Source organism: Falco cherrug, chromosome 1, assembly GCF_023634085.1.
Source record: "Falco cherrug isolate bFalChe1 chromosome 1, bFalChe1.pri, whole genome shotgun sequence".
Classification (NCBI taxonomy): domain Eukaryota; kingdom Metazoa; phylum Chordata; class Aves; order Falconiformes; family Falconidae; genus Falco; species Falco cherrug.
Window position 1 is genome coordinate 82,963,608 of NC_073697.1, and position 14,026 is coordinate 82,977,633.

The 14,026-nt window shown below is 38.5% G+C and overlaps 1 long non-coding RNA gene across 1 annotated transcript in view; it reads left to right on the forward strand.

The window, feature by feature from the left end:
• Positions 1-4,551: 4,551 nt before the first annotated feature.
• Positions 4,552-14,026, forward strand: part of LOC114017359 (uncharacterized) — a 33,105-nt gene continuing 23,630 nt past the window's right edge. Inside the window, exon 1 of the long non-coding RNA XR_008734028.1 lies at positions 4,552-4,650. This is a non-coding gene — a long non-coding RNA (uncharacterized LOC114017359). The remainder of the gene's footprint in view (positions 4,651-14,026) is intronic.

A 14,026-nucleotide genomic window follows, 5' to 3' on the forward strand; every position in this document is an offset into this window, starting at 1 on the left:
GTTCTAGATAGATAAAATAAAAATAACTTGGTAGATCTGTGCTCATTATCACTTGATAGCAGACTGACATTTAATGAACAGCACCAGTGCTTATTCTTTGCTCAATTTTTCCAAGCTCTGATGGTTGCATTTAACACTATTTTATTTCAGAGAACCCCTGCAGCAATCATCAGCCAAGGTAGGCTTCTTATGTGCATCTTTCTGGACATCAGGTAGCTACTTCAAGGTGTGGTTAATGTGCTGTAAAAACTGCAGAGAGGTTATTTGTTAAACTATTTCTGATCAGTCTTGAAAGAGTTGCCATAAAAAGAAATATATGGAAGAAGGTCACTGTTGTGTATACTGTGTATGACATTAACAGTCTCTGATCAGTGTATGAAACCATATAGATATCTATGCATATATATTTTGTCACATACAAGAAAGCAGATACATCTGAAATCAGTCATCCTTTTGTAATAATTCTTTAGGGAACATATTTAATGAAAATTATCTACTAGATAAGGAAGTTCAATAACATATGGCCAGATCAGGATCCCTGCAGAATATTGTCTAAGCACCTTGAAATACATGGGTGTGTTCACCGCACAGGACTAGCAGACTCGGGATATATGTCCTTTAACATTAGTATTTATTATTTTTATGCAAGTACTGTTGTGCTTTTTCTGTGATTAATAGAATTACAGTTTTCTGCTAACTTCATCTTAAAGGTAAGAGAAACCATAAATTGATGGTTAACAGAATGTCAATATGGTAGCATTTTGTATGGCAAAGAAATCACACCTTCATTAGAAGCCTTGCAGGAAGATTCAGGAGAGTAAATAACATCGTGTATCAGTTCTAACCATTTCTAATTTATTTCCTTTTCCCTTAATTCTGCATTGTAATTTACATTCACTTTCAACTCAGTAAATGGTTTCCTTTTCCTTTCGATTGGATATCACTAAAAGGCAATAGAACACGTAAATCTGCTGTGTTCCACTGTCTGAGCTTCTTAGAGTGTAAAACAACCCACCAATTGTTAATACTCTGATAGCTGTACTGGAAACATTTACAATGTTTAGCTAAGGAGTGTTGACATGAGTTATGTAAATAATTAAGAGGGACTACATTCTGTTCAGCTCCTCTGTAAGATCTGTATTTACTAGCTCCACTTATAGACTTCATTTAACATGTATGAAATGTGATCAAAGTTATTTGGATTAAAAATTAGGCACAGATGAATCTGTTCCAAATATAAGATTCCACGTTTTTCTCAACTGTGAATTAAACTAATTTCTTTTTTCCTTTTTAATAGCTCTTTCTCTGGGTTTTGGTTGCTTTATTATTATTATTATTATTCATTACATTGTCTTAATCAGATTTGAATTGTCTTTCCCTCACCAGAAGTCACTAAAATAACTGGCTAAAATGTCAAAGTCCATAAATGCTGGTCTAGCCTCAGTTTTTGTGACACCACTATGGCACAGTTTAGAAACTGTTGTGGTAAAGCTTCTAACAGGGATGTAGTTCTGATGTTAAAAAGATGTTTAACTCAGTGCAACTCATTAAGATGAGCTCTAATTAAGACCAATTTGAAGGTAAATTTAGAAAGGGGGCTTGGCTTTAAACTGGATCTCTGCAGATTTGCTCTACCTTTCAGTTTTTTCTGATACTTGTATAATCTCCGTGAAGCTGCTGCCTAAGTTTATTATTCAGTTCCTGTTTCTGTGCTTAAGTTTCTGTCAGTAGGTTCCTACTTGCCTTCTGCCAGCTGCGCTACACATGCCCAGAACCATTTAGCTTTAGATGCCATTGGGAATGTAGGACTACATCAAATAAGCTGTAGCTCGTTCCTGCTAAGTGGTTAAATAGCCCTGAGGATGGTGGGAGAGGGGGTTGGGTGGAGGAGGAGCGGGGTGGTCTGACCTCTGGAGGAACGAGAAACAGCCGGACAGTAGAATCTGATCAACGGTAAAAGCCTTGTCGCAGCCTGATAGCTTGCTTGTGCTGCAACACTGGATCTTAGTAAAGCCTTTGACACCATGTCCAACAGCATTGTCCTGGAGAAACTGGCTGCTCACAGCTGGGGCAGGTGGACTCTGTGCTGGGTAAAAAGCTGGCTGGATGGCTGAGCCCAGAGTGGTGGTGAGTGGGGTTACACCCAGCTGGTGGCTGGTCACACGCGGTGTCCCCAGGGCTCCGTGCTGGGGCCCGTTCAGTGTCTTTATGGAGGGCCTGGCTGAGGGGATGGAGCGCACCCTCAGCCAGTTTGCAGATGGCCCCCAGCTGGGCGGGAGTGTTGGTCGGCCTGAGGGCAGGAGGCTCTGCAGAGGGTCTGGGCAGGCTGCACCGATGGGCCGAGGCCACTGTACGAGGTTCCACCAGGCTCAGTGCCGGGCCCTGCCCTTGGGTCACAGCAACCCCCCGCAGCGCTCCAGGCTGGGGGAGAGCGGCTGGGCAGGGCCTGGGGGGAAAGGGCCTGGGGGTGCTGGCTGGCAGCCGGCTGGGCAGGAGCCAGCAGGGTGCCCAGGTGGCCAGGAAGGCCGGCAGCGTCCTGGCTGGTGGCTGAAACGGTGTGGCCAGCGGGGCAAGGGCAGTGACCGTCCCCCTGCGCTCGGCACTGGTGAGGCCGCACCTCGGGTACCGAGTTCAGGTTTGGGCCCCTCGCTGCAAGAGGGACAGGGAGGTGCTGGAGCGTGTCCAGGGACGGGCAGCGAGGCTGGTGGGGGGTCTGGAGCACAAGTCTTGTCAGGGGCGGCTGAGGGAACCGGGGTGTTCAGCCTGGAGAAAAGGAGGCTCAGGAGAATTTATTGCTCTCCACAACTGCCTGGAAGGAGGTTGTATACAGGTGGGGGTTGCTCTCTTCTCCCAGGTAACCAGCAATAGAACAAGAGGAAATGGCCTTTAAGTTGCACCAGAGGAGGTTTATATTGGATATTAGGAAAAAAATTTCCCTGAAAGGGTGAGGTATCACCATCCCTTGAGATGTTTAAAAAACACAAAGATGTGATGTTTTGCAACACGGTTTAGTGGTGGAATCAACAGTCCTGTGTTAATGGTTAGACTTGGTGATCTCAAAGTTCTTCTCCCACCTCAATGGTCCTATGACTCTATGAAATAAAGCATAGTACAAATTTCCACTGAAAAGTTAAATTTGGAGGAATTAATTGCAGATTCATCAAACATAAAACAACAGACTTGGAAATGGAATGAATTTTCTATTGCTGGAGGAACATTTAGATGTAAACTCATTATGTCTTGTTAAAATTGTGGGACCTGTCATTTGTATTATAACTTTGGCTTGATAACTGTTTCCAGGATTTTAGTAATTGATGCATTCGGAATAACAATTTATTTACATTTCATTTGAAAGTTTACCATTTGATGCCCTTGTAAGTGGTAAGAGTTCTGCTTTCCAAACTGTTATCTCTTTCACGTTCATTAGTTTCAGATGTTAATCTGTCTGTAGATTGTATTCATATTATTTATATTTTCATTTTTATGTGTGGTGAGGTAAAGATGTATGTAGTGCAACTCTCTCAAGCTTTAAAATACTCATTTTAGTTGTTTTTATACCATGCTATATGAATTTTATATATATATATATATCTTTACAGGGAATGCTAAAGGAAAAAGGTTTAAAGGTAATTATTAAGCTTGATAATACAATGGAACATTAAACCCAATATAAATCCATACAGCATGTTTTAGACTACATATTTAATACAATTAATATTCTGCATACTTTAACCTGAAGTCACCTCTAGCTATTGATCTCATTTAGTCCTCCCTCATTGAGTCCTGTAAGGCCTTTCTCTCTAAGCACAATTACTAAAAATGTTGTTCTTCACTTTACTGGCTATGTTGCTCTCAGTTTTTGTTGTCTTCATGTTAGCTACTACTGTTTCCCCTCTCACCTCCCGACATCTCATGTCTTCTATTTGCCTTCAGTGGCATTTCCAGTATCTTGTTTCTGCTGTGCCTTATTCTATCTTGTGTTGTCATAAATCAGTGAAGCCCAAGGCTGTTAATCTTTTCTCTGTGGAAGAATACATTTATACAGAAAGGCCATTGTCAGCTTTAAAATTTTGATTAGATTGCCTATAATTAACTATATTTTCTGTAGAATACCTAAGGCTCATCGAATGGTTGGAGGTCCCTGCCAGGATGTTACATTATTTACAGAGTAATTCTGTACTGGGACTGTATTAAGAATTTTAGACTAGAAAATCTTTACATTAGGGCAGTTTTAATTTGTTTTCAATGGCACTGAGCAGGTGGTCATTTCAGTAAATAATGACACATAACAAACCAGCAAACTTTTGTTGTAACTCAAGCTGAGTACAACTTCATACAAAGAGCAGCTGCTGTGACTGCTATTAAGAAAAGGATGTAAGAAGCCCTTCAGTGGACAAAAAAAACCCCTAGAAAAATAACTTCAAACCTGAGTACTGGAAGTCCAGGTAAGCACATTTCAGGAAGTGGATAACTGTACTTCCCAGCTTCTCTTGTGGGAATTTTTTGGTTTTTTTTCTAGGAAAGGTAAATTGCTTTTTTCCCTCTTGTCCAGGCAAGAATATTTTGTGACAAGACCTTGGGTTCAGACTGAACAGAAGGAAGAAAAGCCCTGTTTCTGCAATATGTTGAACCAGTCAGTCAGCATTTGAGGTAATTAATTTTATTTGGGTACTACTTTGGAATATTAAATTTTTTTCTTTTCTACCCAATTTTCCAAATTCCTCAAACATGTGTCATTTTATTAATGGATGCTGAAAACTGTTAGTTCCTTTTTTCACAGTAACTAGTTTTGACATTGAAAAATTCTGTTTATTACATTTTAGCTTTTAAAAAAATAATTCTCATGGCAGACATTAAAATTTTCTTGTATTTTCTTGAGGCTTTCATTTTGTTTTATTTTTATGTCCATTTCAAAAAATCAGAATCCATCTGGTAAAGCCTTTTCATAGAAGGATGATTCCTACAAGTGGAAATTTTAACCTTTGACTTGGAATTCTTTTCCAGAGAAACAAATGGTTAAAGCCAATTCTGAGAGATCCCCTTAAATAAGCAGGATTTCTAATTGTAAGACTAGCAGTAACCAGTTTATATTTTTGCCATTTGCTGAACACAGAAAACACAGTGTTTTCTGGATTATTGGAAAAGTAACATCAAAATATTTTTAGTGAATTTTTTTCTTTCACAGAATGCACATACATCTTGCTCACTTAATGAGAGGTAGCAACACACTGACCTTTTGCTCTGCTTACATATTGAACTGTGTGATAGACGTGCATCTCTTCTCCATTCTGTTGTTGACTCTATCGTTCCTTTTTCCGCAGTGCAGCAGCTTTTAACATAAGAAACCTCCACAACTAGGATTATTTCTTTCAGACATCTTGAGTCTCAAAGATCTGGCTGTAAATTTGCTCTGCTTTTATACAGCGATGTAAACAAAGTAACAAAATTACTTGGTTCTTGGTAAGAACATAAGGGTACTATGATGTACATTACAATGGCATCATCAGTCAGTGTGGCAAGTAGTTCTTTCAGTGATACCATTCTGTACATTCCTGGCAAGCTCCTTATCTCTACATTTTAACAAGCCATGACAGAACCTGGTTTAGTTTAGGAATGAGAGGAGTCAGGGTTTTGTTGAAAGACCTAGACTTCATTATTACTGAATAGTAATTTGTATAGCAACAGTTGTTCTTGTTCTAGCATTTTCAGTATTTTGCACTTATATTTTCTTGTGCTAGATAGCCTGATATTTATCAAATGCTCAGAGTTTAGGTCCTGAGAGAGATCTGCTAAGGGTTACAAAGCAATTAAAAACTGAAAGTTGGTCAGAACAGCTGGTAAAATCAACTATTCTGCTGTTTGCTGTGCTATACTGAGATCAATCAGTTCTTGATATTATAAGTCTAGGAAACTGTTAGGTAAGAAAATCTTTGACTAATTTGTTCATACTGGAGTCTTCACATCTGCTACAGAATATTGCACTATCCATAGAACACATTCTTAGAAGCACTAGCAGTAAAAAACACTATCATGTTCCTTATGCGGCAGATCTGTCACAAATATCATTACTTGTAAGTCACTTGTATCGTGTGGCTCAGCAGTGGATTACTACAATCTCCTATGTTCTTCTGCAGAGCTTGAATTGCATTTTAAATTTCAAGCACAGGGCAAATAAATATATGGGTGTGGAAAACCCATGCCTTTGATCTTGATTCTTAATTTCAAAACATTTCAGATTCTGTGTAAAAGTACTGCGAGTGACTATTATCTATGGCATATTAATTCAAAGCTGTCCATGTTTTCCTGTGTATACTCCTTAGCCTTGCTGCAGCAAGAGAAGGCAAATTCTTCTTAGCTGCAAAAACTACTCTACCGGTGACTCCATGTAGGATGCTTTTATGTGCAATGCATTGATAGAGAACAATCTGCTGCAAAACACAGCTATGCTCATTAGTGATAATGTTTATAAAACAGTGTTCCAAATAACACAGTTGCTCAAAACATCTAAGAGAAAGTTGCAGTCTACCAGCAACTCTGCAGCATTTAGCTTTCATGTCCTTTTTTTCCTAGATGATGATTTTCTGTAGATTATGGGATCCATTCTCAAGGTAGGCTCTTGACTCCTTATGTAATCACCTCAGTCTGTGGTCTGATACTTCAGGGCAATAGACATCAACAACATTTATAGAAATAAAGTGTTGATGTAGATATCAGACCTGAGGGACAGCTTCTTTGGTTCTTAGGTTATTCCTAGAGTGTTTCCAACTTCTGAAGTAGAAACTGAAGCAAGAATCATTCTGTTTCAAAGTGCTTAGTAAACCACGCTTGATGTCTATCCATATTTTATACACCTAGATAGAGGTATATCAAAACAGCCAAGGTCCTTAATCCCAGAACAGGAATTGGAGGTGGTTACAGAGGGATGGATGAACATTAGCTCTTCTCAAAGCTTTCCCCCAGCTGTCCTGCAGATGTTCTGTTATTTGCAGAAATTCATACCTGTAGTATGTTGGCTGATCTCTGAAACTAGCGTGAGGTCAGTCCCTTGCAAAAGTCATGGTCATGCTCTATTTTGACTGACTACTTATGCATTCCTGATAAAATGGGATATGAAAGAGAAAGGACAGCAAAAATATGAACAAAATGTGAATACAATGGAACATTTTGTTAGTCTGAAAAACATTTGTTTTGCTTGGATTAAAATCCTTGCTTTAAAGAATGTTGTTCAATGTTGTTTAGTTCCCCTCTAGAAAGTTACAAAAGAAAACACCATATATAATAAAAATTTTAAGCATGGTCGAAGAGTACTAGCAAGCCTGATAGTAACAGCCATAAGTTTATACCATAGTGCTGGCATGACCAAGATCAGGCACATCATTAATAGATTTCAAAAACAGGTCTTCGTTAAAAAGATAAAAATTAAGTTTAGCAATGTATTAATGATCTTTTGAATAAAGATTTCTTATTTTCTCTTCCTTGTTGTGTAAGCTGGCTTTGAAAAGAAACAGGGATTGTTACAAAAAGCAGTTTAGAGGTGCAGGCTTGTATATTCTATTTAATATTAAATTCTAAACTTTCAAAGATACTTGCACCTCAGAGATAGTTATCTCTTCCTATTTCACCCTTTGCTCCTATCAAAAGTAATAAAAATGTAAATAAGTGTATGGTGCTATCAACTTTTTCAGTTAGGTGCTTTGTAAGTCAAGATAATCAACATTAGATTGAATAAGTAGTTGAAATCTTTGAATCTTTATATCTTCCCCATAAGAGAAAAACAAAAATATCAAGGTAATTCCAGTTTACTTTTATAGTACTCATGACTTTTCCCTCTGTAATATTAAAGGAGAACGTAAACCAAAATGCATTCCTCCACTCAACATTTATTTGCTATATAAAGCTTCAGCAATAATGTGTTTTCCTCTTTCATTCTACTTGAGTTGATTGAAAAGTTTTACATATTTACCAAGCTCACACTTTGCCTGAGTTCATGAATTATGCAATTAACCATGAATGCAATTTCCTGCATTTTACAGTAATAGCTTTAATTCTGAAATGCGATGCTATATAGAGACAGCTCATTCATAAACTATATAACACATTAGAACAATTTCTTACATGGGTGAGTATTCTTGGGCAAACAGCTCTTATGAATATGTTAATTTGTCTAATAAACTGTTTCTGGGCAGTTCTTATGCAGGGGCAATATTCCTTAGCTACCATATTTTCAGGAGCACTTTCACCAGGTGAAGTATAAGCAGGAGGCTAGTGGTATTTTTATACACTTACTGAAAAGATTCTGGTAACTTAGTTTTTCCTTCCTGACCGTAGGTTTATGAACACACATGGACTTGAAGATCATGTAGTAGAATACATCAGTAGGTGTTTAGCCCTGGTAATTCTACTGTGGATGATTTAATGTAGTTATCCTCAATGATGTCCCAGTTATTATACTTGCAACACTATGTGCTGTGTGTTTTCAGATATGAACTTAATGAGAAAAAAATCAAAGAATTGTTTATTTTGTTACCGAACAATCCTAATGCATTAATACAATTAGAAATCATTAGTATTTTCCTTCACATTACATTTAGTTTGAAACAAATCTGTGATCCCCGAAAACTTATTACATCTGTGCACATTGTTTACACCAAGTGAACAGTAAGACTCATGCAGAATTCAAGACAGCAGAGATGTGGGCCATCATGCAACACTGTGGAAAATCTTGTCTTTCATCTTTCTTTTTTTCACTTGCAACTTTTAAAAGAAAATGTTACCGTGTTGCTCTTGGCCAGCTAACTTTATTTACCTTTAGCTGGCTTCCATTTGCTCAGTCAGTGCATAATTTATATCTTAAACTTCAAGAGCTTACCTAATTTGCAAAGTTGCACTTGAGACTGTTATCTACAACAGGCTTCTCTATACATCAAAGTGCCCATACACTCAGCTCTAAGATTGTATTTTGACTGATCTAGTAGGTCTTTGTATGTTTTCTGTGATTAATAATATTTGATTAGGAGTGGTTAAAAGACATTTAGAAACGTGCATGCACTTGTGCTGTGCTTAGAATAGTCAAACAGCCATTTCAGGAGTGCTCTTGAGGTTGTCTGTAAAATTGGAAACAGTCATCTCAAAGCATCTTGGTTTTCATTACTCGGTGTCCATGCAGTTCAGCCTGCTACCCAGCTACCCAGCTGTCTGATTTGCTTTTGGGGCCTCTTGGCTCACTGAGGGACTGAGGATTAGACACCCTGGGCAGGGTTCAGAGGCCTGAGCAGAGTCATTTGGTGCCATTTAGAATGCTCAGGACAGCCAAGGAATCTGCAGGGACAGGCAGGCAGAGGAGGAGCGGGCAGCAGCACCTTTCCAGGTGCCTCGCAGAGCACACTGCAGTGCCTCTGATGGCCCTGCTGACTTACCTGGGGGCAGCTGAATCCCACACTTTGTCTCTTTGTGAAATGCACAGTGAGAATTTGTGGCAAAGCAAGTAAAAGCAGCTGAAGGAACAAATGGGAAAGAGACTGTGAAGTGGCACCTAGCTAACACCTAGCAACTGAGCACCTCCATTTGCAGACTGGCCACTGTACGCTTCATCCACACTGTAATCCCTGGTTTATTTAGAAAGCTGGTTCCAACTGACATTTCTCTTCCTCAGGCTGCAAACCTCGTTTTAATATCGCCCATTATGGCTTAGGTTATTTTGCCTTTGTAGCATATGAATTGAGTACAAGCACAAAATTTGCATTGAAAAGAAATCAGCTTTTGTTTATTTTTTTTATGTGAAGTAATTTCTGAAAATTCCACTTGTTTTTTTTAACCATATCCTGCTTTAATAATGAGCCAACAGTTCCCAAGGAACTTTCTGGTAATTATTGGTTTATTGTTTAATGGCCTGAGGCAAGACTGAGAGTAAAGAACTTTCTTCTAAAGCAAGGAGGAACTGCAGTAACGATAAATCTCTCTGGTATTATTACTGTTATGAACCATTTTCAAAAGTTTATGATGCAGGCTTGAAAGCACTCAGATTCACATTACAGTGTTCAGATACTTTAGAATTAACAGGTTTTTTGTAAAGCCCTAACCCTTTCCAGCCTACATTTCAACACAATATTCCGTATTCTTTCTAACCTGAGATGCCTAATGTTCTATACGCCTGCTCTCTTTCCACCTGTTAAAAGAAAGTGGGAGCACAGTAGTAACTAGATAGAAACTAATTTTCTTAATGTCTGTCTGTCTGGCTTGGCTTGAAAATCTGTACCACTTCTAGATGAATGTCAAGCAAAAATCTCACTACTGAGAACATTATGCTGATGTATCTCATGGTGGATGCTATGGCTCCTGATCATCCACAACGGATTCATACTAGTGTGCTTTCTGGGCTGAACTAAGAAGGTCATCAGCCAAGGGAAATCTGGGCATGGATTAAATGCTAAAGCACATGCTCTCACCCCCGCTTACAGTACAAATCAGGCTTACACTATATCTGGCTTTCTGGCCCATGTGGTCCATGCAGAACATATTTCACAGTCTCATGGATTTGCATTTTCTTCCCTGACTCAAAGCTCTCGGTCCACTGTGTCTGGCATCACACTATGGCACACTGATAGATTATATGTTTAATTTGCATGTACCCTTATGGAGTTATTACAACTTGCTCAGAAAAGTAGACTCTGCTTTGGTCAACACTTCAAAGGAGTAAGTCTTAATGTGAATTTACATATCAGTAGGGACAGAAGGGGAGGTGGGGCAGGAATTCAAGTTGGCTGTAGTATGTGAGCTGATATGATGGCCAGGAGTCCAGCAGCACACAGTGCCTTGAGACAGGAGAAGCTTTCCGAAGCATCCTACTTTTCCCTGTTCCTTTCCCTTCCTCAGGGAATTTTATCAAACCTAAAGCCTTATGAAGCCTAATAAAGGCATGCTGGTATGATCACAGATTATGTTAGGTAAATGAGATAGAGGTATGTTATTGTCCACACACAAAAGTGCTCAAACCCTGGAGAAATTTGCCACAAGCAGTGTGTATGTCTATTCCAAGGCTTTGAGACTTCAACAGGAGTCGGCCAGGAGAATAAAGTTCACTTGCCACCTTTCTGCTAATAGATCTGAAAGCGGGTGGTACCCCCTTTGGAAGGGCTTTGGTGGGATATTTCAGGAACCTGCTTCTCTTCCTTGAGCAACAGGCATTTCTCAGGCAGCCAGAAGACTTTAGCAGAAGCCATTTTATTACTTTACCCTTTTGCCTGAGGATGATGAGTCCATATTAAATACTTATATTTTTTCCTGTAACAATTACCAATGCTTTCTCCTTCCTCTGAAGTTTGCATGAAATTTCAAAAAAAATCTCTATATTATAGAAGCAGCATTAAATTTAATTAGTCAAAAATTTTTTTTGGATATGGGAAAAAATGCTCTTGAAATGAAAGAAAGATGCTGTATGGCCTATTTGGTCTTTAAACTCTGAATAAACTAACTTGCATAGGGCCAGTCTGAATAATTAGTAGGGAGAAATGTTCTGTTTAGTTCTGGAGAGTTTTTTCCTGTCTTTCAGACAAGTGCATATCCACTCTTTCATTTGTGTGAATTATTTAACGTGATTCACTGATGGAAAGGTAACTCATGATCCCAGCTCTACAGTCCTTTATTTTCAAATGTGCCAGCTGTGCCACACAAAAATTCTTTATAGAAGAACACAGTTACTTTTTTTTAATGTACTTTTTGCAGTATCGGAACCATTCCTTGATGAAAACACTGTGTGTGGTGAAAATTTATTAATTGATTACTGCTTATGAAAAAGTCTTTGTCTTTAATTAGGAATTGTTTAACTTGCACAGTGAGCTCGGGGAGCTCAAGGATGACTTTAATGAGCAGGTGGTGTTTGTTCTGAGCACCTTGAACAATCAAGATATGAGCAGGACCATCCAGGCAACAATACTGTGTGCAGCTGGGTCATGACAGTAACTCCACCACACTCTGGTGTCTGGCCAATGTCCCTGGCATGTGTGAACCTTATAGATCATGGGATACTGCACACCTGCACTTAGATAACTTAAAAGTTTGCATAGACTAGGTATGTAAACTGGTTTTGTTTTTCACTGAGTATAAAGGTGGGCAAGCTCTGGGACTGGCCCAGAAGCCTCACCTACGGGTGGATGCACCCAATAGGAATTTTCCCAGTTACGGAGAGACTCCTGGCACTGGCTGCAATGGGGCTTCCCAACCAAAGTGTGGGCCTGAATGGTGTTAAGGTGATAATTGGTGATGTAGTCTTTTCTTAGTCTCTGTAACATTGCGGTGACGATTTGATGCTTCACTCCTATTGCTCTTTTATCATATTGTGTATAAAAACTAGTACTGTTTCCTTTTATCATATTGCATGCTCTTTTCCTTTATTGTATTGTAATATAATAATATATTAATATATTATATTTGATTTTTAGTTCATTTTTGCTTGATATCCAGTCAATCAGCAAAACAGTGTGTCAATTGCTAGACTAAAACTATAATCAGAACATATTTAAGCTTAATTTCTTACAATAGTAATACATGTTCAGCACATGTAAAAAACTGAATCTTAAGGTAAGACATAACAAGAAGTGCTGAAACCAGATCATGTTTCTTAGAAGTGGTAAACAGTTTCAACTGGTTTGATGTTTAGGCCCTCAGGCTCAGAAGTTTAAAACCCAGGTTTTTAAATATGTATTAATTCTTGAATTCTCAAATGCAACCTTTTTTTTATACTGGGCACATTTTTAGTTTTTCTTTCTACATCCTTTTTGTTAATTACAATTATATTAATTGTGCCTGTGCAACAATTAAGTTTCAGTTTGCGTTCACATCTTCTCATTTCAAGATGCATTTTATTTTTGCTCAACCGTAATGGTACTGCTAGGTCATTCTGAACCCAGCTTGCTTTATTTTTGACCCATAACCATCATGAACTATTTTTGCTTGAAGTACCTTCTCATCCCTAAGATCTCTGGGAAATCTTTTGGCAGTGTTTTACTGTAGTTGGTAACTAAGAATTTGTTCTGAGCAAAGGAATTTGGTAAGAAGGCTATGTTTGACTGCAGAGCTGTGTCTTCATTCAATTGTTTGTATCCCTGTGTCTAAGTCCTATGTCTAGCTGGTTCATTTTAGTTTGTAACTTGTGTGCACGCCTGACTGACTACACATTGATTTCTAAAATGTCCAGACTTCCAGAGTACAAAATCCAAAAATATCACCCTGCAGTGTGAAGTCTGTTCTTAGACATGCCCTTTTTTCTTGCTTGTCTTTGCAAATTCTCTTCTCTATGCTTATCTAATGTGTTTTTTAGAAATGTATCAGATGTTATTAGAGAAAACAAAAAACAAAACAGCACAGTTCAAACTGAAATCAGTTGCTGGAGACTGTAACACTTAACACAGCTGATACTAATGTCAGCTGTATTCATTCCTCGTTGGATTGTGATGTGACACAGCCTCTGAACACTAGGTCTGAGCCTCGGGAGTATTCAGTCAATCTGGGGCCATGCCTAGCTTAGATTTAGATGACAGATTACTGAGGAAAACAGGCTGCTGTTGGAAGTTATTTCAACATGAGGAGGAACTTAAGCTAGAATGTTTGACTGGTTACCCACCCCTCAGTGCTATAATCAGACTGTTGGTAGCCTAAAGTTTCCCAGTAATAATTGAACTCCCAACAAACTTCCAACAAAGTACTGCAGGGAACAGACCTATATTTGATGATATACCTTAACGCAACTGACTTTTATGATCATATATGACAGCTGAGATACTGTTCTCAATGCAGAGACTGTTTTGTAAGTCAAAGTAATTTTTTCAAAAGTTGATTAACAAGATGGTGGTGTTTAATATTTTCTTGGTAGCAAAGAATGTACTGAATTAGTTTTATGTAAGTTTTATGTAGCAGTCATATGTATTGCAAGTTGTTATATACTAAAGGTTATTTTTTCAGGATCATTGTAAAGCCTGTATTTTAACAAGCCCCCCACATCTGCTGCAATGTAATGTTGATACTGGCTATT